Source organism: Uloborus diversus, chromosome 3 (assembly GCF_026930045.1).
Source record: "Uloborus diversus isolate 005 chromosome 3, Udiv.v.3.1, whole genome shotgun sequence".
NCBI classification, from domain to species: Eukaryota; Metazoa; Arthropoda; class Arachnida; order Araneae; family Uloboridae; genus Uloborus; species Uloborus diversus.
In genome coordinates this window covers 102,144,947-102,170,190 of record NC_072733.1, presented here as the reverse complement: position 1 = coordinate 102,170,190, position 25,244 = coordinate 102,144,947, and positions in this window count along the sequence as shown.

The window sequence follows — 25,244 nt, the reverse complement described above, 5'->3', positions numbered from 1 at the left end:
TTGCACAAAAAACAAAAAATATATTTTTATTCATGGTAATAAATTATGAATAATTAATCATAAATAATCAATTTATGAATTATTATCTAACATTAAATGTGTTTCAAAGACTACATCAAATTAGCACATTTTTCCATGTTCCTAAACATATCTTAATTATTGAGAAGGACCTTGGGACTTATCCTAAGGTACAATGATTGGCTGTCCCGAGGTACAATCACCACGTGCTTTAAGAAAAAACCAAAATAGTGGACAATCTAGATACACTATCATTATTTTCTCATAACCAAAATATTTAAAGTACTTCTCTTTTATAACACAACAAAATTCAGTTGATTAGTTTTACAAATACAAAGACAGAAAATGAAATAAAAATGAAGAAAATGTTTACTTTGGAGTCATGAAATTTTCTTTCTATCACAAAATCATCAATTTAACTCTTTTGATGCTGACTGTTACTTTCGCACTCTTTAGTAGTGAAGGTTACTTTTAGAGATTATAAAATACATGGCTGCGAAAAATAGATTCTTAGAAATTAGCAGTGTCCCAAGGTACAACACTCTCCTCTAATTAACATAAATTGGAAAAAAGAAAAAAAAAAGATAATAAAAAAAATTAATTTGAATTTTGAAATCTTGAATTCAAATTATGTCTTTCGCAATCACGAGTGTGTGTGTGGGTATGTGCGTAGGCGTGTGTTTGTGTCTGTATGCAGGCATAAGTGTGTGGATATGTGTGTGTAGTGTAGGATTGGACGCAACCTGGAGACAGGGCCGCGCCGTCCCTATGTACAAAATCCCCAAAGTATTTTCCTTGTATGTTGGGATACTGAACAAATATAAATAAAATTTGCCTATAGGTGAGATACTTTTGCCGTTGTCATTTAAAGCTAATGTTTACAGTAGTCTTGTTTAAGTAGTTAAATGAAATATTCTTCCGAAATAAATACTTAATTCCAGTTTAAAAATTTGCAACTGATCTAGTCTAAATAACAATAGAAAAAGGAAAAATTATTTCTGGAAAAAAAAGACATGCATTTTTTTTTTTAAATTGAATGTTTATAATGCAATCAAATCCAGCTGAAAAAATGTTTCTAAAATTTTCATGCCATGCATCAATGTCTTTTTGGAGATACATTTGAAAGAAAAAAGTCATAATGAAGTGACCAACAGAAACTGTTGACTTATTAAACAGTTCATGCAAATTCATGCTAATCATAACTATTTTGTTAACCTTTATATATATTTATGTCTGGCAAAAAATACTTGATCATTTCTTTTAAAGAGATAAATATATTTCTTCTCAGAAAAAATAAAAAGGAAATAACGGAAGGAAAAAATTGTATTTAGTTAATTATAGTAATTTGAAAATTGAAACTCAACATTAGAGCTACTTTATTATTTTGAGCAATCTAAAAGTAAAAAATAGCTAAATTTTGAGCAGCAGTCTTTTTACTTTAAACGCTTAGAAATAAAAACAGGTCGGTTTTTTTACGATGCTTAAGCAGCTTTATTCTTAAAGAATAAAGTTTAGTAAAGAAAAGAAAATTCGAAAAACTTCTGCTAGAAGTTTGTTTCTTCTATGCAGTGCTTTGTAACTGTATTTAAAATTCTAAAAGAATTTAATCGTACATTTCGTACCAAAACACAATAATATGTTTTAGCTAAAGCACGCTAGATATGCATTTTCCTTAAAGAATATATTTTAAAGCTTATTTTTCAATGTATTTATTTTAAAACTTTCAACACGCAGCATTTTATCTTTCTATTAAACAAACTATTTTCAAGACGCGTAACTTTCTGCAGACTACCTCTCCGCATTTTATTTCACTCTAAAATTCAATAGAAAATAAATTTTATAAAGTGTAAATTTTAAATCTTAGTATAATTATAAGGAAACATTTTTAGGAATGGAAACGTTTTTAAATTGTGTACTGAATTTCTGAAAATATTTCTAACAAAAACAAAATTACATTGAAATATATTTATTGTACTTTATTTTTTCCTTTTAGCAATGTAAAAAAAGGAAGTATAAGAGCATGCTGTTACATTGAAGAAAATAGGCAACAATCTAAAAATCAACTATCTTTATTTTCAGTCTAGAATTCTAGGTCTTCCAAGATGCTCCTACATAAACTAATATTACCACGCATCAACGAACATACAACATGAAGAAGCAAAAGATATCTAACGAGATTGATCAAAACAGTTAAGTTCATGGTGGTTCATTTACATAAAATGAAAGAACTTAAAGCGCCCTCTTGTGTTCAGGCAAAACTAAGATTAGAATGGATGGATATTTCCCACAACACAGTAACTACCAGGAAATTCATGGCTGCCACTAAATCCAGTGAAATAGGAAAAGCGGTCAGCATGGCGAATATTGCTGAGGCAGTAACGTTGGTTTAAGTGCAATATCACTCATGTGCCACATGGCATTTACAGACAAAATTTCACATGAAGTTTTCAGTTTGTCTTCTTTAGGAATGTAACATTTTTACTACATTTAAGCATAAAATAGATAATGAATATTAAAATCCATTTAAAGTAATTTTCAATATGCAAAATGAGTTAATTATAGTCAACTTTGAACTGAATTACAGGCGGTTGGGAAACTGGAACGATTTACGGGACTCATTTTAACCCATCTGTTCATTTTTCCTCACTTGACCCCATTTGAGTGCGTTTTAAATACATTCGAGTCCCGACTTGCGCGAGGGATGTGTTCCAAGACCCCTCGCGTAAGTCGAAATTTCGCGTTGTGGAAAAAAATATGTGCTAAAACTTTTATCAACATAACCAATCATTTTAGACACTTGTAAACACCACCTTAAACAGTTAAAAACCACTTCTTAATAACTATACATTACTGTCATAAAGAACTGAATTTTTATTTGTATTTAAACAAAAAAAAAAAAAACGCTTAATTCAACATGTAATACTGCTATGATGCACAAAATCAATGATCAATGGGAATGAAAGACATAAAATAAACCAGTACGGTACGTATAGTATGTAGTAAGAAAAACAAATGCCCTATAGTTGTAATGTACAGTTAATCCAGAAATGATATTTGTAACTTAAAAAAAGTGAAAATGGTTACGATTTATGCTGCATGATCAAACCGTTATTCTGAAATATTTTTAAATACAGTTGCTTCATTAGTTCTTTTATAACGTTTCTTTCTATGGCATTACCCCTGTTCCTGGTTTCTTTAATTTACAATAAAGAGCAGCTTCCATTTTCATAATTTTTGCATTTTGCTTGGATACTATTACTCGGTGAACTTTTATGGATTTCCTTTTATTGACTTGTAATTGTACGTATGGAAGATTCATTCATACCGTCATATCTAATTGTTGTGCTAACCTTCGAAGCATTTTTTGGTTGAGCTTCAGCTTTTCGAGAAGCTTTACCTTTTCTTTAATTGTCAGAAAAACATTCTCTTTCTATCTTCACCAACTTTAGATGAAACAGCGCTTTAGATATTATATTTCGTTAACTTTCGCATTTAGAATTAAAAAAAAATTAATGGAAAATGAGAAGTAGTTATTTGTATAAGTGATAAAAGACTAGTACGGTGTGGATACTTCCGCTCTCAGTGATGCTAAAGGGATGAAGGTCCATTCACAAAAAAAAAAAAAAAAAAAAAAATTGTAGCCCATAACAAAGCGGAAAAAAACCGCGATTCCCTTCCGAAATTTTTCATGTTGCGTGCGAGGAATTCACGATAGGTCTAAAATTCTTTACTGTTGAAAAAATCGCGTTATAGCCATTTTGCGTAAGTCGGATCGCGTTGTAGCGGGAGTCGAGTGTACCGTACATCCTTGTTCATCCGGGGACCAAATTATTACGGGGGCTAAAGATAATCTGGACAATCAAAAACTTGGATAATACTTGGAATATGGGCAGTAAGAAGAAAAACTCCTTAAATAAGCAGATTTACTGTTCGTTCACTGTAAAAACGATTCAGAAACGTTCCTGGAAAATAATGGGCAGCTGATGTGCCCAATTTCAAACAGTAACATTTCTTACAAAAACCAGGAACGTTTTGCGATACAAGTGAGTAACCTTCCTGAAATGCTGGGAAATATCCCCTGTTAAAGCCAGTCGTGAATCTTCTACAAAAATTAAATAGGTTTAATGTATTTAATTATAACCTTCCTGGTTTACCAAGAAAGATCCAGAAGCATTACCGCGACCATGGCCATAGCTGCGCGACTAATTGCAAGCAAGAACCAACCATATTTCTTGCCTGCAATTCCTGCCTCGCAAGGCTGCAGCTATCCAGTGACTTATTTGCTCCCTTTGGGAGTTCAGTCAATCTGGACGGGTCGTGATCAAATTGAAGCCGATACACCTTATAAACATGCTCAGTCATTCTTTAAACTGGTAGCAAAAAATATCTTTCACACCAGTGAAATGTCTGCATTCGTGCATCTTTTAGCTATTCAGGAAACTTTTTTGCGAAGATACTTGATTTTGCGGGGAAATAGGTGAAAACCTCTGAAACCCCGAAACGTTCCACGCAGATAACCAGTAACGTTTCGGAATTTTTTTACAGTGTTACAATAAAAAAACCATTTTTTAACGAAATTACATATAATTGTTTTCAAGACATTAAAAAATGTATTAACTATTTTTCACATTTCTTTACAAAGAACTGGTCCACTGCCTTTTTGAAAAAGTCGTGGTGTTTGATGAAAGCATGGTCACAAAAACGCTTTATCATCAATATATCTAAGGGGAATTCGAAGGTTTAATGTAGGGAAATGGCTAAGAACAGTTAACCTTTTCAAAATGAACAAATTGGAAATTTGTTTTGAAAATTACAGTACAAAAAGAAAGAACATTGTATTTTACAATAAAACTTTCATTGAAACGTTATTTTTGGTAGTAATTTTGAGTCTTCAAAAAAAAAGTGGAAATTTTTCACTTTTTTTTTCATCAAGCAAAGCGAAAAATAAAATATTTTCCTATTGAAATATTTTCTATTTCATTGTAAAAAGTATTTTTGATCAAATGAATCAGTAAATAAAATTTTGAATGAATAAATGAAAAGAAAATGGAACAATAAACGAATAATTAAATTAACTAATTAATGTATGAAAAAAAATATGTGAGTGAATAAAAGAGTGAATGAATAAGAGAATGAATGAATAAGAAAATAAGAGAATGAATAAATAAGAAAATAAGAGAATGAATGAATAAGAAAATAAGAGAATGAGTGAATAAACAAATAAGTGAATTACTAAAGGAAGAAATGAAAATGAATTAATTAATACATGAATACGTAAGTGTTTTATTAAATAACTGAGTGGATAAACGAAATAAGCTATTTCACTTTGCCCCGTCCACTTTGCCCCGCATGTGTACTGGACTACTTGAGCAAAATATTCAAAACACAAATAAGCTTAATATTTATTAAATAAATATTGCACAGCGTATTAGAAGGTCTGAATTATTACTTAAAATGTAAATAACAAGAACTTTATTATTTGGATGCTTCACTTGCCAAATCGATTAACTCCACAAAACAAAAAGTCGAGAAAAGTGGTGAAGAAGATGGTGTTATCCATAAGAGTGAATGGGTCATCGTGTTACATTTTCTGCAATCACAGGATCAGAAATGTACTGAACAAAAACTTTAATATAAATTCACAGCAGGAATGAGGATTTTTTTTTAAAAGTGGAGTTAATCGATTTAGCAACTGAGGCCTTTTCTAAAATGAAAAATTGTTTCTTACTTTCAACAATTATTACAAAGAGAGTATCAGTTTTTGAAAGTTGCTTATATCCTCATATGCTTTAATATTCGGCGGTTTTCTTTTGCTGACTGAAATAGACTACATATGCAACTACATTGTTAAAATATTACCAGATAGGTGGCGCTAAACGCAGAGTAAATATTTCACCTTTTCACTTTTCCCGCATTCCCTTACTTGCGTTCTTGCTATCATAACATAGAAAATTGTCTATGTGTACTTAAAGTTTTAATAAAGGCTGCAAGTTTGATCCGGATGAACGCGGGATGGATAAACGAGGATCTACTGTATTGTGAAAATTTGAAAAGAATATCTTATTCTTTGCATTCCTTTGTATTTTGTTTAATTCTTAGAGTAAAGTACGCTAAAAAGTGTACTAACTATGTTTCAAGTTTTGACTGAAATTACTTTCTAAAAGCAGTCGCTCTTTTGAGTTCTTATTCTTATAAACAGATTTTGTGTCTCATACAATATTCTTCGCACAGATGAGAAGTATTCGTCTTCGAATTTACGCCTTTGGGGAAATGTTTCAATATCTTTTGACATTTTGCTGAACTTGCAACTTCTAAAAAGGTTTTGTGCATTTGCCTCGGTAGAAACTGCCTTAAGTACTGCAGATAGGCTGAAAATTTTGTCAGATACTGAAGTAGTATATTTGTTTACCGTTAGTAATAGAGGAGAGGCAGCATTTTCTCCTAACATCTGGGCAAAGGTACAATTAGTTCAGTTGTTCTAGAGCAGTATGCTAATTGTTTAGCAATTAATTTTCTTTTCATAAAAAGTAGCTCTTCATATCTAAATCAAATGGTCCCTTTTGAGTGAAATCACGAAAAGATTAATGAAAAAGAAAAAAAATCAAACAAATTTTAAGATACGTTCCTCAAAAAAAAAAAAAAAAAAAGGGGGGGGGGGAAAGGAAAAAAAAGAGAAAAAAAGAGAAAAGAAAAGAAAAAAAAGAAACAAAAGAGAGAAAAAAAATAGAAACAAAAGCGAGAAAAGAAAAAAAAAAGAGAGAGTTGGGAAAAAGAAATGCAAATCGTATTAACATATACATGTATATTGCTTTGTATCTCAAAGTGCAATATAAGTGGGCATTTATTCGTCTTTAACTATATTCCAAGCATACTCATACAAAAGTTTACGGGAATAATATTCTCACTATTTCCTGAAATAACTCTGCGCAAACTAAACACATTTTTAAATCACTTAATTAAACCTTTAATAGTTTGCAAGAAATACACTTTTATTCTAAAATTACTTTGAAAAAACTTCAATTTTCTCTAAATCGAAACTTTGTTTTAAAAAAATACTTCCCAAAATTGCAGTCTAAACCTGAAATTAAGTAGCAGGAGCGTTTTTTGCTAGTTATTGTAGCATGTAAGTAAAATGGATGTATTTACCGCGTCTATTCATTTTCCCATGGGGAAAAAAAAAGTTCGACGATTTACAAAAACTGTTTAATTTGCTCAAAATTTTTTATACTCATATATTTAATAGCTTTGTTTTTCTGAAAAGAAAGAAACCGAATTGTTCTTTTCCGTTTTGTTGTTACTCGAAAGATAAAATTGCTGACTGTGAGAAAAGTGTTCTCGTTATTGTTAGAGAAAATATCAAATCTGTAATTTAAAAAATGCAACGTAATTAACCCATCCAAAGCATGTTTTGCAGCTTGAATAGCCGTAGGTCTTTCTATTTAAAATCGAGTAATAAAGCACTTATAAAACTTCAAACGAAGAATATTTACGGGAAATTCTCATTTGTTTTTACGGAATAAATAACTTACAATTTTATCATATTTTTTGAGAAACACATTTTCTTGATTCATTTTGCAAGCGAAGAATTTTTGAAACTATGAATTTAGTTTTCATGTGCAATTTACGTCACATATTTCACTAAATAGGAAGGCAAATCGAAGCGCGAATTTAAGTTTTAAACATATTTTTTAAATAAAATTAATAAAAAAATATGTTTTGTGTTTAGTGATGCATATGTGTTTGTAATTTGTGGTAAATGTTTATGCTAAATTTAATTTTGATGGCGTAAATGATATTACTAATTACTTTAAATAGGGAACCATAAGTAAGATTATGTACATTTCATCAGTAACGTATGCTCAGATTATATGTGTAGATGAACGATATTCTTTGATTTTATCTGGTTTAGTTATATATATATATATATATATATATATATATATATATATATATATATATTTATATATATATATATATATATATATATATATATATATATATATATATATATATATATTTTTATAAATGTCAAGTTCTTACGATTTTGCGCTTCTTTAATTGTATTAACAAATGTCTCTCTGACAAAATTTAACAAGCTGATACCCAAGTTAAGCAGTGAAGAACTATAATAGTTCTAAACCACTAAAAAATCAGTTAGCTTCAACAAATGGCAGCTTTGAAACTAAAAAATCGTCACAAATGCAGTATATCCAGAGATTTAAAAATTCAATTGCAATGTTTCCGGTTTAGTTTTCACCAACAATACAATGCACCAATCTTATGTATAGATGCTGAAGGAAGCTGGCACTAGTTTAAATGTGAAAAAAAAAAAAAAAAAATAAGTTGCCAATGTCATTATCAAGGCTTGTCCCAAATGGCAAACTTTTTTACTTGAAGATTTATTTAAAAAACTGAAAATCGTTAAGACCAAAAGCAACTATTAACTATGTTTATTTCATTTTTATGTTTTAACTATATTTGGAAATTTACACATAAGATAGCAAAGTAAATATTATTCTAGTAAAATGTCTTCTTTTTGGCTACATATTTAGTTTATCGAAAAACTTTTCAGCATTTTATGCTTTTAAGATTTACTACTTTTAACTTTTAGTACGGTGGCGATGTTAGTTGTGTTTCTCTACATGATGTGAAATTGAAAATTGGGCTTGCCCTTAGCATTAATTAACACTAAATTGTATTAAATACTTTTTTCTTTCCCAATTTACTCATTTTCAGCAGTTTGAATAAGAGTATTGAAATATTTTTGAGTTGTTTGATGAGCTATTTTGTTGCTAAGCCATTTTGAACCAACACAAGACAGGCTCGCTGTGAAGATTTCGGACTCAGTTTAATATTGCGCTATTGCGCACAATTTTCTTTTGTTGAAAATGGAAATGAAGACGTTCTTGAAGAAGAATGAATCCTCAAAGAATTTATTCTTTGAATATAAACGCTGTGATGCGAAGTGTAAAAAGTGATGATTCACGCGCTACGTCGTTTTAAGATGTCTTCATTCTGAAAAGTTTGTTTTCAATTTGTATAACTGTTCAGGAACCGAATTTTTAACGATTTGAAATGAAGATAAATCCTTTGTTAAGCTGTGATGGACATGAAAAAATAATAATGAAGGTATCTAGCTTTGACATTTGAGATGGAATTTGACTCAATGTGGCTCTGAATTTTGTGCTGTTTATTTTTCCAGTTCTATTAAAAGTTTTCTTCGAACTTTTTATCTCAAGACTTGTGTGTTTTAATGCTTCAACGTATGACGGGGGGGGGGGGATGGATGTGTAGCTGCACACAAAAATTTCAAACTATCAAGTTAATTAACATTCGAAACTGTACTGTACATTTAAGAAAAATTTACTTGTTGGTTTTTATAAGTTTTATTCAAATGCAACTGTAAGAGACTCAAAATACGCTGTTACAAAGAGGGAAAAAATAGGAAACAGTAAATCTGTACCTCACGGTCAGACTGGCGTAAGTCCAAAAATTGCAATTTTCTGTTTATTAGTGCTTAGTATGTAGAATCCTATTCCGCATCGAGCCATGCGAAAGTAGTTCTAAAAAAGAAAAAGAACCCTTTGTAATTATTTACCAGTATGAAAAGAGCGCAAGTCCCATCTTTTGCATGCGCCAGACAAACGTTTTTCCTCTCTCCTCTAAAAATGCAATTTTGTGATTTACGTTGTTCTGATTCTAAGCTACAGAAATTATGAATTAAAAAAAAATCTGGATAATATATATTTTTCTAAAGTTTTTTTCATTTCTTGAATTTCAAAGTTACATACATATTTATTTTCATCTAGCTTCAAACACCTGCCAAAAGAACTGATTATCATAGAGTAGGTATTGTTTTGGTACAGGTTTGGTACAGGAGAAAAGTTGTGTAATCGAATGGACGTTCTTGTAATAGCAGCAGTTTGATGATCTGGTATTGAACAAGAAAAGGCGGCGCTGATAAATTATTGCGGAAGAGCATATCATAACCTTAGAGCACGAATAAGTAAATGGAGGGAGCAAGTGCAATCATTGCCTTAGCTAAAGGTGAACCAAAGACCCCAGGTCACGTGACTCAACTACGACGAATGGTAGATACGTTTTGCGTGAAACTAGCGAAAGGAACCTAATAATAAAAGGAGTGTTTTACACTTTTTTGAGGTAAAATCATAGTTAACTTCAATGCAACCTCAAGTGGTGTTATAATTTGGCAAACACTTGGCAATATATCGCCAAGCTTTTAGTCGCCAAGTTTTGTCACCAAATTGGTAGCAAATTTGGCGGGTTTTTTTTTTAAAATCTGGTTTCAATTTGGTCTCATTTAGAGAGTTTACAATTGTATCACATTAAAACTGCCAATGTTGAGAGTATAAAACGTTTTCTTTGCTTCGGTTCGCAACAAACTTAGGGTGAAAATATTTAAAGTGTTTCTTTGCTTACTCTGAGGCACTTTTATCATTAAATTCAAGTAAAAGGATGTCATGTGATGCACACATCAGCTCGTTTTAAAATGTTTTTGCACTTACCAAGCTCAAAACTAGTACTATTGCATGAAAAGCTATCTTTTTTCAGGAATACAGTTCAGGAAATTTTGAGATAACTCCATTTAAAAATGTTGAAAGTGCAACGTTTAAACGCTTCTTTTTTTCTTAAACATTAAAACATATGACTTTTTAAATAAATCAACATTTTGCATAGACATACGTTAAAAAATGTTAACAGAAAAATGTTTGAAAATCTCATCTAAAGGAAGAAAAAGTGCATGCATAATCACTGTTATAAATAAAATGTGTTTCATTTAATTACTTATGATATAAATGAATTTTTATGACTTGCTTCGAAATTCTTCGAGAGCTGTGATGAAGCACTTTCTAAAATATTTACAGATAAGTCGCATTCTATGTAACTGCTGTTTCGTTTACGATTTTCAGCCAAGAAAGTTTTTTCTAGATAAAGTCTAATTAATGAAATGCAAAGTGAACAGGAAATTAAGTCGATGTTGCAGTTATATGATTAGAGCTTAATAAGATACCACTCGTGTTAACGAAATAAGATTCCCGTTAATGAATAATATTTTGTATTTTTCATTTAGATCCTAATTTCTTATTGGTATAAAGAAAAGAAAGTCTTGAAATAAAATAGGCATCAGATAAATATTTTGGCTACTGCATACATCAAGTTGTTTCATTTTTATTGCATTTGGTAAGAACTAAGAATAAAAACTAATCTTTCGGTAAAAGCCTAAAAGTAGAGGTTAGATTTTGTTCTACGTTTCAGTACATTCAGAGAAGGTAACTAGTAGTATAAATTTCTAGATTAGATCTTATGAAAGCAAAAAAAAAAAAAAAAAAAAAAAAAAAATCAAATAGAAAAAAATACACCTACATATAGTCTTACATCTTTAAAAGCTGAGAAACAATTTTATAAAAACAGAATTGTTCAATATAAATAGAGATAAGTTTTGTTTTGTTTCAAACGATAAGAAAATATAAAAGTAATTTTCAGCTCCATTTAATATATTTTTCAGGAAAATGGTAAAAATTAATAAAGGATAAAATGGTTGAAATTATCAAAAGAAAAAAAAAATGTAAGTTAAATTTTCCAAAAAAAAAGTTTTGTGCAAAATCTAAAGAGAATAATTATATTACATGAACTGAAAAAAAAAGTTAATCTTTACTTGATCTAAGAACTTCTAAAGTTCCAGTATTTCCCAGTAAGGCTTGATGCACTTTATGATTTTTAACATGGAGCCACTTACCTTGTCAACTCCTCGAAAGTGACAGCCATTTGTTAAGAGACACCTTGTGTATGCGACCGTAATTACCCTTAACGGGACAATGATAACTGGCTTAACCATTATTATTTAACAAATTTAGACATGAGGTTGAAGGGAAGGGAAATTTTCGGCAATCTTCTGTAACCTAAGTAACTGCTCAATGACCAACGTACAGGACTTTTAGTCTCACAGATTTGAAAAACGAGTACACTGCACGTACTCGGTGGTTCTTTATGTCATCAGGCATCAAGCCCGGCGTCCACCGATCGCGAGTTCGTTGTCCTAACATCTAGGTTCCTCGTGGCCTAGATGCATTTGAATAAAATCAACAAAAAGTGAGGCTAAAATTTTCTACGAAAATCGCAGACGCATACTTCGGAATGACAAAACTCAATTTGCTGGGTGAAAGAAAACCCCATGTGAGGCAGTGAGAAGCAAAAGGATGTAAGTGGACATTTTCAAGTTTTGAGTAAAACGCATTTAAAAGGATAAGGTCCTAGGTAAGCTTTCAATGATTTTCTTTTCCTTTAATCATGCTGTAAAGCATGATCAAGCACTATCTTACCCAATACGAAGGAGAGGTTCACCTACCATTTGTACCGGTTATCTCGAAATTTTCAATTTTGGCACTTACATCCCTTTGCTACTCACTGTCACATATGAAAAGAAGTAGGTATTTTTGCGGTGCCACTCTTCGTAACGTATTTTTGTGAGTATAACTCTTCACTGAAGATTGAGACCATTGTAATTTCCAAGCACTAGTATACTATTTTCATTAACGATTAGCCCTTTAGGATTTTTGATTTTGTTAGAGTGTACAATAATTAAAAACCATGCTTTATTTCTAATTTAGAAATATTTTTCATTTTAAATGTTAGAGCTGAAATAGTATCACTGCTATACTGGGGACATTTAATCTGTGTAAAACTTGACTTAACGTTCTGATTTGGTTTAAACTATTGGTTTGGAAAAACTTTTGACGTAGATTTTATAATTTACTAGCTTACTACCCGGCGTTGCCCGGGTGCTTTTCAATGCAACATATCTTTTGGATTATCAAATGAATGAATTCTATCTAAATGAGGGTAAAAAAATTCATTCACACCGCTTTCTAGGCTCAAATCTTCAAAATACTTTAAATAACATAGAAAACCAGTCATTTGCCGAAAAAATAACATCAACTTAAAGCGAAAAAGTATGAGGAATATTGTTTGGGCTCTGTAGTGTCCACTGTTACATTGTCTGAGGTTGAATCAGACGGGCGGTACATAAATTGTCTTAATACAAAGACAAATGATTGTCTTTTGCACGTCTTGTGGGATAACCTTTCACGTGATGCTTCGAAACAAAAGCGTTGTGCTGCCTTTGTAGGTTTTGCTTTCCCCAAGACTAAAAAAAAAAAAAAAATGCAACAGTACTTTTCACGTACATTTTATTCGGAAATAAATCATTGAATGTTTCCTTAGAAAGAGTCGTGAGCTTACCAAAAAAAAAAAAGTCAATCCCTATTGTCAGGCACAAATATATACAAAATAGTCTTCGTGGACACAGTCATAATATTTTCAGATTAATTTAAAACCATCCTCAATGTTCAAAAGCTAAACAGATAGTCCACCGTACAGAAAATAAAGAATTCAGTCAGTGTTGTTAATAGACGATAACACTCCGTTTTACAGATTTTTTTGGCGGTGTTTTTCGAATGAAGGTATCAAGTGATAGGTTATTTTGTATGTTTTCAAGCAAGCACATTTTGCAGAAAAAGTTTGCTTAGTATAAAAAAACTTCACAAAATGTGTCTGCTTGCTCTTTCCAAGGTTATTTAGTACCATGCCATAGAATAAAATTGGATAAGTGTAACTTGCCTGAAAAGGCGCACGTCAGCTACATTTTATTTTCTTATATTGACGTCAAATTTCTATTTTTGTAAGTAAAAATGACAGTTAGACATTAATATTAATATCTTGTAACGATTTGAAATTTGTCAAGATTTATGTTCTAGTTCAAATTTTTAAAACGTAATACTTGCCGCAAATGTTATATATGATATCGTACACTGGTGCAGGTAGAGAGAGCACGTATTTAAGTTTGTTGCTTTAGACAGAGTATTCTTGTGAGAACAACAAAATTTTAATTTATAGAGACACAGTCGTTGTGATAGGTGGGAGTGGGTCCACTGACTACATTACAGTCATTATTTTAAGTTATGTAAAAGATTAAAAATGGGAATGGGTGCACGTGAACTTATTGAACCCACTATTTAAAAACCTTCAATTAAACTACGTTATAGAGAAAGAAGTAAGCGTGCTCATTTTGGTCACTATCCCTGTTAGATTTTGTTTTTTAATTATTTGCATCCCGTGAAATTTTTTTAAAAATAAATGTTTTTTTTTTTGTACTTAACTCTGGATAACAGACAAATCTTTTGTTTGCATTTTACAGAATCTTGTTGCATATTTTGTTCTCCTTATCCACAGCTTAAAAACAAACGAAATGTATTATACGTTTCGAAACGTAGTTTAAAAATTTAAAACTTAAATGATTCAAATTTTTCTAATCCATAAATTTAATTCAAAACTTTCTCCTAAATATTGTTCTTAGTTCCCCTCCCAGCAGCAAGAAGAATTTCATTTATGAGTGAAACCAACCTTAAGCAAATAACATAAAGCTATCTATATCGAAAATAGTTACATCTCAAATACATTTACAGCACTTAATCGTCCATTATGGTTACACATGAGATACAAAGTATTTCACCTTATCCCTATACTGTTCAAGAGAGTTTAAGCTATTACAGTGATAATTTTCCATTCATATTAAAAAAAATTTGCAGTTTAAAACAATTTAAATTAAAATTAATATTTATTTGCATTTTTTCTAAACTTGAAACTCCAACCTTCTCAAACTGTATGAATTCCGCCAAATTATATTTCCGTGTGGTTTTGCGGGTAAAAAAGGTGCACAACCTTTAATTTTAGCACGCATTGGTAATCTTAGTAGGGTAGTTTATGTGCATGTAATAAACGTTATAACCATTCCCTCCCTCCCCATTAGAAAACAAATTCCAGATACGCTACAAATTCCTACGTACAAATATAATTATTTTGAAATTTATTTCCGAAATTTGTATTTTTTCCCTCTTTTTTTTTGTTAGAATTCAGCGATTAAACTTAGTTGAACCGAATTAGGTAAAGATCCGACGTAAATCAGAATAGTATAAAGAACTATGCATATTGGTTTTGAGGACCATCCAACGTTAAATTGTTGAAGAGTTGAAGCTTGTATATGAATAATGAATGTATTATTGATACCGAGCTGATTTTGGTATTTTCTGGGCTGGTCATGTAGGAAATACTAATCTATAACTTCGTTCTACCATTACTGCAACGGAAATACCAAAACAAAGCATGCAAAATAAGTAAAAAAAAACGCTAAACAGCAGCACTTCGATTTCGTTCGGTTTTCTTGCCAAACATGCTTTACGTTTATCGCGAATCGACATTAACGGCCAGCTTTGAGAATACCTTTAGTTTTGATTTCATTTAAAATATTTCCTGGTGGTTATAAGTTGCAAACCATTGAATCAAAGTTTCTGAATTTAACGATAGTAGTTAATCTTTGAAGAAACTTCATCTAGGGCAGTTTTTTACGGGCTTTTCATTTAGACTAAATTCATAACCATACACAAATTCGTTCGTGTAGAAAAAAGAAATTTTATGACTCAAAATATGAATTTAGACCACCTTGGGTCTTTTTAAAATTCCAAAAACTCGCCTATATAAATTCCTAATTAACAATTTACCTTTGTGACAAATTTGGAAGAAATCCGACGAAAACTGTGGATTTATAGAAGGAACATACACACACACAAACATACATCCATTTATATTTATATAGATACATGTAGGGAAAGCCTTGACCACATCCCTCCCCTTTAAAAGATAAATTCCGAATGCGCTTTTATGCATTACTATGATTATTTTGCAATTTATTTGCTTTATTAGTACTTTTACTTCAGTTTTTTGACAGCATGGAGTGACTTCTATTAAACCGAATTACTTAAAGATTCGACGTAAATCAAGGAATAGTATAAAGAAAATTTATACATTGCAAATTGGTTTCATAAGGATCATAGAACATTAAATTAAATTTCTGTTGTAAGAATGAAAGAGATGAGGTTTTAATAAAATTATTCTAATACTGAAACAGTCGAAGATTGTACGTCAATATTGAATGCAATATTATTACCTTATTCATGTTTGTACTTTCTCTGCTATTAATGGGAAAAACACTGATCAAAAATCACACGCAACCCTTACTGTTGTGGATTTTATAAGTAAACAATATTTAAAAATTATAAATTAACGGTAGCATTCAAATTAAGTAGAACCATGAGTAGCATCAATGGACCTCTGGGGGCTTCGTAAGTCGCAGTTTAAGAAACAATGTACACAGCATCATTTCTTACATCTACGGCGTTTTCGCAAAACATGCTTTAACGCTCATCGCTAAGCGGCGTTAACGGGCATCGTTCAGGATACATTTTGTGTTGATTGCATTTGAAATAGCTCCTGGTGGTTATATGCTGATAACCGTTTTCATTTGGTTTTAACCAAGGTTTACAAACTTAACGATTAAAGTTAATCTTTAAAGAAACTTCATCTAGGGCAGTTTTTTACGGGCTTTTCATTTAGACTAAATTCATAACTATACAAAAATTCATTCGTGCAGAAAAGAACAATTTTATGTGATCAAAATATGAAATTAGACCTCTTTGGGTCTTTTTAAAATTCCAAAAACCCGCCTATATGAATTCCTGAGCAACAATTTACCTTTGTGCCAAATTTGGAAGAAATCCGACGAAAACTGTGGATTTGTATAAGGAACATACACACATACCCACAAACATACATCCATTTATATATATATATATAGACAAGACGTTTTTGATTATCAGTACCTGGACGACCGAGTCTCGCTCGGCTTTAAAAGAATTATTTTTTGTCAACTCGTGTTTTTCTAAGGTTCGATATTTTGCAAATATACTAGAAAACCATCACGTTAACGAAATATTAGGTTCTCGATGCTTCTGAGAAACGAGAGATATACATGTAAACACTTCATTAGCATTATAATCATTTCAGCTATAAGAAGCCTACTACTGAATATTGGCCTCCTCTCCCCCACAGTCATCCACCTACGGAAGCTCTGAGTTGGTTGCGTATAAATATTTAACGCACGGTATTGCGAAAAAAGTAGTTTCTAAGACCAAACATAGCGACAATAAATATGAAGCACACTCTCAGAAATGAACGTTCAAATTTGACGAAATTTTCTTCGTTTTTGACGAAACCACTTCCAGGGATATGCTCCGAGCGAACATTTCGTCAAATTGAAGAAACTGCTTTTGTTAGTGGTTTGAGGATGCGAATTTCGTCAAATATAACGAAATATTTCTTCATTCTAGTTTCGTCAAATTAACAATCATTTTCGTAGTTTTGAGAGCATTAGTTTCGTCAAATTAATTTCGTCATATATGAGGACGTTAATTTCGTAAATTTTTAAGAAAATTTATTTCCTTTTTTTTTCCTTTGAGCACATTAGTCTTTTTTTTCATTTTTGAGAATACAGCCAAACCTCGTTAATTCGAACACGCTTAAAACAAATAACTGCTGAAATGAACTTTTTTGCAATTCTCGTCTTATTGTTTATTGTTTTTTGAATAAAGCGAACCACGTTTTATAATAATCGATTTTAATGGTTCCTTTAAGTTCGTTATAACGAGGTTCGACTGTATTTTATAAGATTTGTGTGCGTGTGATCAAATCCTAACTTCAGAATCTTACCACCGTAGTTTCCCACTTTATTGCGCATAGTCAGTTTCACAGGCCCGTCATTTACGGGGTCAGGGGGTCAATTACCCCCCCCCTCCCGTCTTGATTTTTGAACATTCATGTTTTTACACATGACTGGTCGTTGTTTTAGTTGGTTTTCTGTAAAATTTTTATTGAGTACAGACTCTTTGTCATATTTGGGAAAAAATTGAAACAACGGGCCTGCAGCCCCCCCCCCTCCCCATCAAAAAAAGACAAGTAATTGTTAAAAAAAAAAGGCAAATAAAATATGTCAAGCAAATTTTTATTTATGTAAAAATGCAAACAAACAACTTCTTAAAAAAGGTAAAACAAATCATTGCAGATTAAACTCCCCATGGTATCTAATTAAACCCTCCATAATGGGGGTTTTCGTTCAAAAAAATCTAATTTTTGTCGGATATTTTCCAAATTTGGCACAGAAGTTCGTTATTGGAGGCTCGGGAATTCACACCAGGTCGTTTATGTCCCTCTATGTGGGGGGCGGGGGGAGGGACAGACAACCCCGCATTGGGGGTTCTCCGTATTAAAAAAAGTTTTTGTCCGATCTTTTTTAAAGTCCACAGAGGTTCTTAGATGCTCAAGAATCACGCAGGGTAGTTTTCATCATTTTATAAGAGGAGGGGAAGGGGGGGGGGGGGTTCCTTGAAAAAATCAAATTTTTGTCGGATCTTTCCAAAGTTGTGTGTGGACACATAGGCTCTGTGATGCACGGGGATTCACGCAGGGTAGTTTTCGGTCTTCTATGGGGGGGGGGGGCAACCTCTATAATAGTTTTCCTACAAAAAAAATCCATTTTTTGTTGAATCTTTCCGAATTTGGCAGAGTTTCGTTATTTGATGCTCAGGAATTCTCATAGGGTGGTTTTCTTTCCGCTATGGGGGGAAACCCCCATACGAGGGGGGGTTTCTTATAAAAAACCAGTTTGTATCATATCTTTTCCAACTTTGGAACAGATGTCCTCTGATGCTCGAGAATTCACACATGGTAGTTTTGCAATCCTCCATGATGGGAGGGGGGGGGGAACCCCGCATTGGGGGGTTCTCTTTATATAAAAAAAGTTTTTGTCCGATCTTTTCTAAATTTGCTATAGAGGTTCTTTGATGCTCAGGAATTCACGGAGGTTAGCTTTCGTCAATGTATGAGTGGGGGGGGGGGCAACACCAATGGGGTTTTGCCTTGAAAATAATTCATTTTTTGTCGGATCTTTCCAAAACTTCGCATAGAGGTTCGTTCATTGATGCTTAGGAATTCTCATAGGGTAGTTTTCGCCCCGCTATGGGGGACAACCACCAAATGAGGGGTTTTCTTACAAAAAACCAGTTTTATCATGTCTTTTCTAAAATTGTCACTGATGTCCTTTGACGCTTGGGAATTCCCGTTTTCGTCCCGCTAGGGAGTGGGAAACCACGTGTGTGTGTGTGGGGGGGGGTCTTGAAAGAACCCAGTTTTTGTCTGATCTGTTCCAAACTTGGTACATTTGTCTTTTGATGTTTGGGAATTCTCATAGTGTAGTTTTCGTCCCGCTATGTGTGGCAAACCCCATAGGAGTTTTCCTTACAAAAATCCAGTTTTCTTCGGTTCTTTTCCAGATTCGGCTCAGATGTCCTTTGATGCTGGAAATCCACATAGGATAGTTTCTCATTGGGTAGTATTCATATGGGGTTCTACCCTATGTGATTAAGGAACCTATGCGCCAAATTAGAAAAAGATCTGACAAAAGCCTGGATTTTTTTAAGGAAAACTCCCCTAATGAGGGAGGGGGGGGGGGTTTCCCTAAAGCGGGAAGAATATTGCAAACTGTTTGAACTACATCGCTTCATGGCGATGCATCACGATGTAGAAATTCCTACATCGCCCTGCCCCTACTGGGAATATAAAAGTGCTACTTCCTCAGCAGACATTGGGTTCTGGAAAAATAAATCATGTGCCACTTTTATGCACAGTTAGATCGATCGATATATGCTCGGGAGAAAATTGCTGAAAAGTTTCTTCTTCATTGCATCGCATGAAAAAATTCCATAAAAAAAAAAAAAAAGATTTTTATCCAACTTATACCACAAATTTCAAAGAAAAAGTACAATAAAATGGACAACTTTAAGTTAGTACATATTTGTTCTAAAATTAGATACAGAAAATAAAATTAGATATTCCTAAGAAAAAGCTTACCTTTTTCTTTTTCTAATTAATTATTTGTTTTATTAATTTTGCTTGTATGTAGAATGTTTATTTGGCCAAATTTATGTTTAATACAGGAACTTTATTATTGCATGCATTTCATACTTCATACTTTGAAAACAATTCTCTGCCAAAATTGCAAAAGGTATTTGAAAATATAAATCTTAAAACAATGCAGATGTGAAATAAATCTTTTGGTAAAATTAATTTAGTGTAATGTTTGTTAAATACAGCATACTCCCGATTATCCGTGTGCGGATTATCCGCTTTGTGGATTATCCGTGCATCATTTCGGAATCACACTTTTCTAAAGCTTCGATGATGTTATCGATATTATCGATAAGATCATTCAGGAAGTTAAGGAAATCGAAGGTTTCGAATCAGTTGACGCTGAAAATGTCGAAGAGTGGTTTAAAAACGACGAACGTGAATCAGGATTTCAATGTCTAACTGACGAAAATATCATTGAACTTGTTATTGAATCAAACGCAAGTGATGATACCTAAAACGAAGATGAAGAACATGAAGAAAATACAATTTCACATTCTACTGTTCTACAATCTGCGGAACATTTATTGGATTACATGAGTGAAAGAAGTTACGATTACGAAGAAATAATTGCAATAAGAAAAATTCATACGGACATTCGCAGCAATTTAAACAAACAAAGAAAACAAAAATGTATCACCGATTTTTTTTAAGCAAATAAATTTCGAAGAAAAGTTCCTGGTTTGTGTGAGTATATACATATATATATATTATTTAGTTTTTTCTGATTTCCCCTTAATTAGTCACCCAGCATATTCCTTGAATGACTTTTCGGATTATCCGTGTTTTTCGATTATCCGTGCTACACCGCCCGGTGATTAACACGGATAATCGGGAGTATACTGTAATTATAAAAATAGACCTTTGCTTTTCACCCCTAAGTTTTGATTTTTATTTCCAAACATGTGTAACATGAAATCAATGTATAATATACGAACATTTAGAATATTGTTATAATTATGAAAAAGTCTTCGTCTGTCCTTGTTCTGATTATCTTCGTGAGTTGGATCCACCCTAAAAAAATTTTAAAAAGAGAATATACATAATAAGTAAAGGTTTAAGTCCATGGGTGTATGCCCTCATACACATGGATCTTTTTTCTATTTCGAGGAAAGTTTTACGATTAAATTCAGCAGTTTATTTCTAAAATAAAACATGTTTTCACGATTTCTTTCAAAATCCGAGTTTTTTTTTTCTTAAGTTAAAAAGCTACGATTCGCTAGTGACTTTCAAAAGCATCTGATTTAATTTTCATATTTTTCAAAATATATGATTATTTCGATGCTGACAGCTTTTTTTCAAGCAGATTGCAAGAGTGAGTTATTTTTACAGCGTATGAACAAAATTTTTATTTAGACAGCTAGACTCTCAGTTAGTTTCTGAAATTAATTTCTGAATAATATTCTAGAATTAGAGTTTCTTCAATTTATCGAGAATCAGCATTATTTAGCCATTAAACGGGTTCATTCTTTTGCGCATCAAGTCGTGAATTTTAATTTTTTTGAGCTATAAAAAAATCAAGGGTGCGAAAATTGTTGATCTGTGATTTTTTTTAAATTTATTTTTTATTTTAACCGATAGCCAAAATACACCGTTTTTTCCGATTTTCGTGTTCTGTTTTCTTCACGAATGTTTTCTGAAATACTCCCCCCCCCTTCCCAAATTAGTTCCAATAAACTACTTATGAATAAAGTAGTACTGAAACTGGTGATTATGATTTTATTTGCACTTTTTTCAGAGATTTTATTGTGCTATGTTATACAACATTTACTTACCGAGCTTTACCTACTTAAACCACTATCAAATTAGAGTCAAAAATCCAGGGCTCCAACACTCAAAGGCACGCTCCATTTCATAAGTTAACTAGTAATTACATAAAGCTATCTTCTAGCTGATGGATAGGGATTTAGTAGAAAAAAAACTGATTTTTCTGCTATACTGGGGGTAGAATACTTACAAAATGGGGCGTAATTTAAGGGCGTGTGTACTTCGGATTTTTTTCACTCAGCTGGTAATGATTTTAAGAGGGAATGCTTGCTAAGTAAAGTTGTTAATTGATAGTATAGAACCTTGAAATCTTTAAAAAATATTCGAACAAAATCATAAAATCATCAGAATCAATCACTAGTACAAAAATATTCAAACGTAACTCTACTTACTAGTTTGGGACGGAGACGAAAGGAGTATCACCTTTTAACTAAGCATATTTGATTTTTAAAATATGCAATTTTCACGCAGTAAATAAAAAAAAAAAAAAAAAAGTCAAGGGAGAAGAGTTGCCAAAGATAGGGGAAACCCAAGAACAAAGTGCATTTTCTTGTTTGTTTATGTCTTGAGAACTAATTGACTGATATCAATGGATTTTTTTCAAAGGTATATAATTAAAATATGGACTAGTGTGGTGAGCAATTGCATGTTACATATATAAAGCTTATCATATATTTTCATTATCCTTTCAATTTTTCAATTGAAGTTCGGTTAAATTTTCAGACATTTTACTTTATATCCAGCAAAATCACAACTCCAACCAAAAGATTTGGATTTATTAGAAGTTCATCTATAAAATGCTTCTTAGTCTGATTTAATGTAGACCGGGATTTCTCACTTTTTGGTGACAATATTGTTACAAATTCTGTAAATAGTAATTATTGTAGTAACGTAACCTGTAAATAGTTTCCCGTAATGAATATATCACCCCCTTACATATGGCTAAAGTATACGACCCCCTATTTCTTTTTTTTTGTTCATTGATAAAATTTGATAACGGTCTACTATTTTCCAGAAGCGTTTGGAATATTTGAGAGATTTCTTTCGATGTTTATAAAACAGTTACGCTGGATAAAAAGTCGAGTTTCGATTGAGATTTCGAACGGAGAGCGTGTTTGCTCTGTTTATAGCGAGGCATTTCGCTGTGTTGTTTTCGTATTTGGAAGTAAATACGTGTGTAACCGTTAAGTTTACGGTGTTGAGTGATATTTGCTTAATTGCTGATGATTAATTTAGCAATTGTTAACGATTTCTCCTGTACATAGTGTAAATAAAGCTCCTGTGTTTTTATCAAGAACTGTGTCTTCATTTCAAGAAAGTGGAAGTCGCACCGAATCCGTTACAATGTCTTGAGGTGGCAAATATGGCAATAAAATTAATGCTGCATTTATTTTAGCTGTAGAAACTATGTATAATGGAAGAATTCATAATTATAACAAATCATGTAACACAAATTGACATAGAAAAACTTATAAATTTAGTGCATGAAGTGGGAAAATAAACAACAAAAAATGCTTATTATTGTTATTACAATTTTCAAACATGCTATACCATCTTTTCTTTTTTTCATTTTAAATCGAGGTTAAACATTAAAACTTCACTTCAATAATTTATTTTAATTTGCGGAAAAATTGAAAAAATATTGAAAATATTCTGCTGAAATATCAAGCACAAAGAGTTCTTTATGGAAATTAATATTTTCTCTATCTTAAAATGATTTTATCAAATTAATATTTACTTTACTTCATGTTTTAAAGTAAAAAAAAAAGCTGCACAAATAATGAACATAAGCACTTATTGCTAGAAACATCTGCCGCAGGGAAAGAGATTATATAAACAACGTGGGGTAAGCTGATAAGCATATTGGGGGATTGGTATATAGTATTTGTTTAAGAAAATAAAAATGCAGAATGAAACAAATAACCATGTAATATATTCCATGTTGAAATTAAAAGCTTCAAAGTTCTATGCCTTTTATAAAAGCGCTGTATTTATCATCTGTGTTAAGCTACGGTGGAGTTTTTTTTTTTTTTTGTAAGTTCAAGTTCGTACAAACTCTTTAGTCATGTTTGTAATTTTTTTAACGAAATAAAGGAAGTACGCTTTTGGAAACAAATGTCAACGAACCAACATTTTCTTTTACAAATAAAAAAAAAAAAAAACAACGCTAGCTAAGCCTAACGTGGAGGTGACTCAAAGTTAACACACACAGAATTCTAAACATAATTGAACCGTTCGTTTTCAATTTTAATGTGTTTTAAATACAACTATAAACACAATACTAAACAAAACTGTAATACATAAAAGAAGGCACATTGCACATACAAATTTCAATAAATACTAACCTTTTTTATGAATCCTTTAGAATAATTGAGGTAAGATAATTTAGCGAGCAAGTACAAGATTGAAACGAAAACTCCCAGAATGCACTGCAATGTGACGAAATCGGGACGAAATAATTTCGTAAAAAATTTGAGATTTCTGGTTTCGTCAAATATCACGTGATTCGGTGATGAAAGGATCGTCGAAAATAACGAAATAGTGCTCGAGGATTGCCGAATGGTCAAAATTGAGCGTTTCATTTTTGACAGTGCAAATGATTGAAAATACGCCGCTACCATCTTATAACACTAAAGTACCAAACAAAGAAGATTCTGAATGCAATTAAATTAACATTTTGCTTTAAACTATCTGTTAGGGGAGGCTGGGGTAATAAAAGACAAAATTAAAATAAAATAAAATAAAATAAAATTTATGCTAATATTCTAAAAAACTTGAAACAACTATCTCATATTAACTGCATAAAATGGACTCCTCTTGATTTTTAGGCGATTATTTAACAAATATTTTGTTTTAAAAAATGTTCAAAAATTTCAATAAATTCTTGTCTCTAATCACCCCATGTAAAAGGGGTTAGTATGGGGTAATAAGAGACACATGTCTCTTATTACTTACCCCACACCCCCCTTAACTACCCCCTTTACCCCATACTACAAAAAATAAAAATGGGATGATAAGAGACTTACCCACAACCTGTAAATAAAGGAGACTTTCAAGATTTCAAAAAATAGTATTGGTCAGAAGTTTACACATTAATAACTCCCAAACACTTCACCTACAAAATATCGCGAACTTTTAAAGTAAGATCAACGTGAAGGTTTTTTTCATTGCATGAAGAAGAAAAAAATTCAAAACATAATATAAACTTTTAAATAAGTGTATTGCAGTAAAGTATACATATGGTTCTTATTACATATTTTTATTACATATTTTTAAAGTTGTCTAAGAATTTTTTTTTTTTTAATGATTTTTTGACTGCGTCTCTCATTACCCCAATCTCTTATTACCCCGGCCTCCCCTACATTTTGTTTCCACTGTACAATTTTCCTGTCATTAAATAAAAGACTTTGAACTTGGAGCCAATTTTAGTACGGGTAAATCGGTTTTTAACCCAAAACTTCCTTCCATACTATGTCGCGATTCATGATTTTATCCTAATCAGGATTTTCATTTGGAATAAGTACTTTTAGTGTAGTTGGTCACTTTATGCCAGAAAATGCTACATACAGCATGATCCACAAGCCACT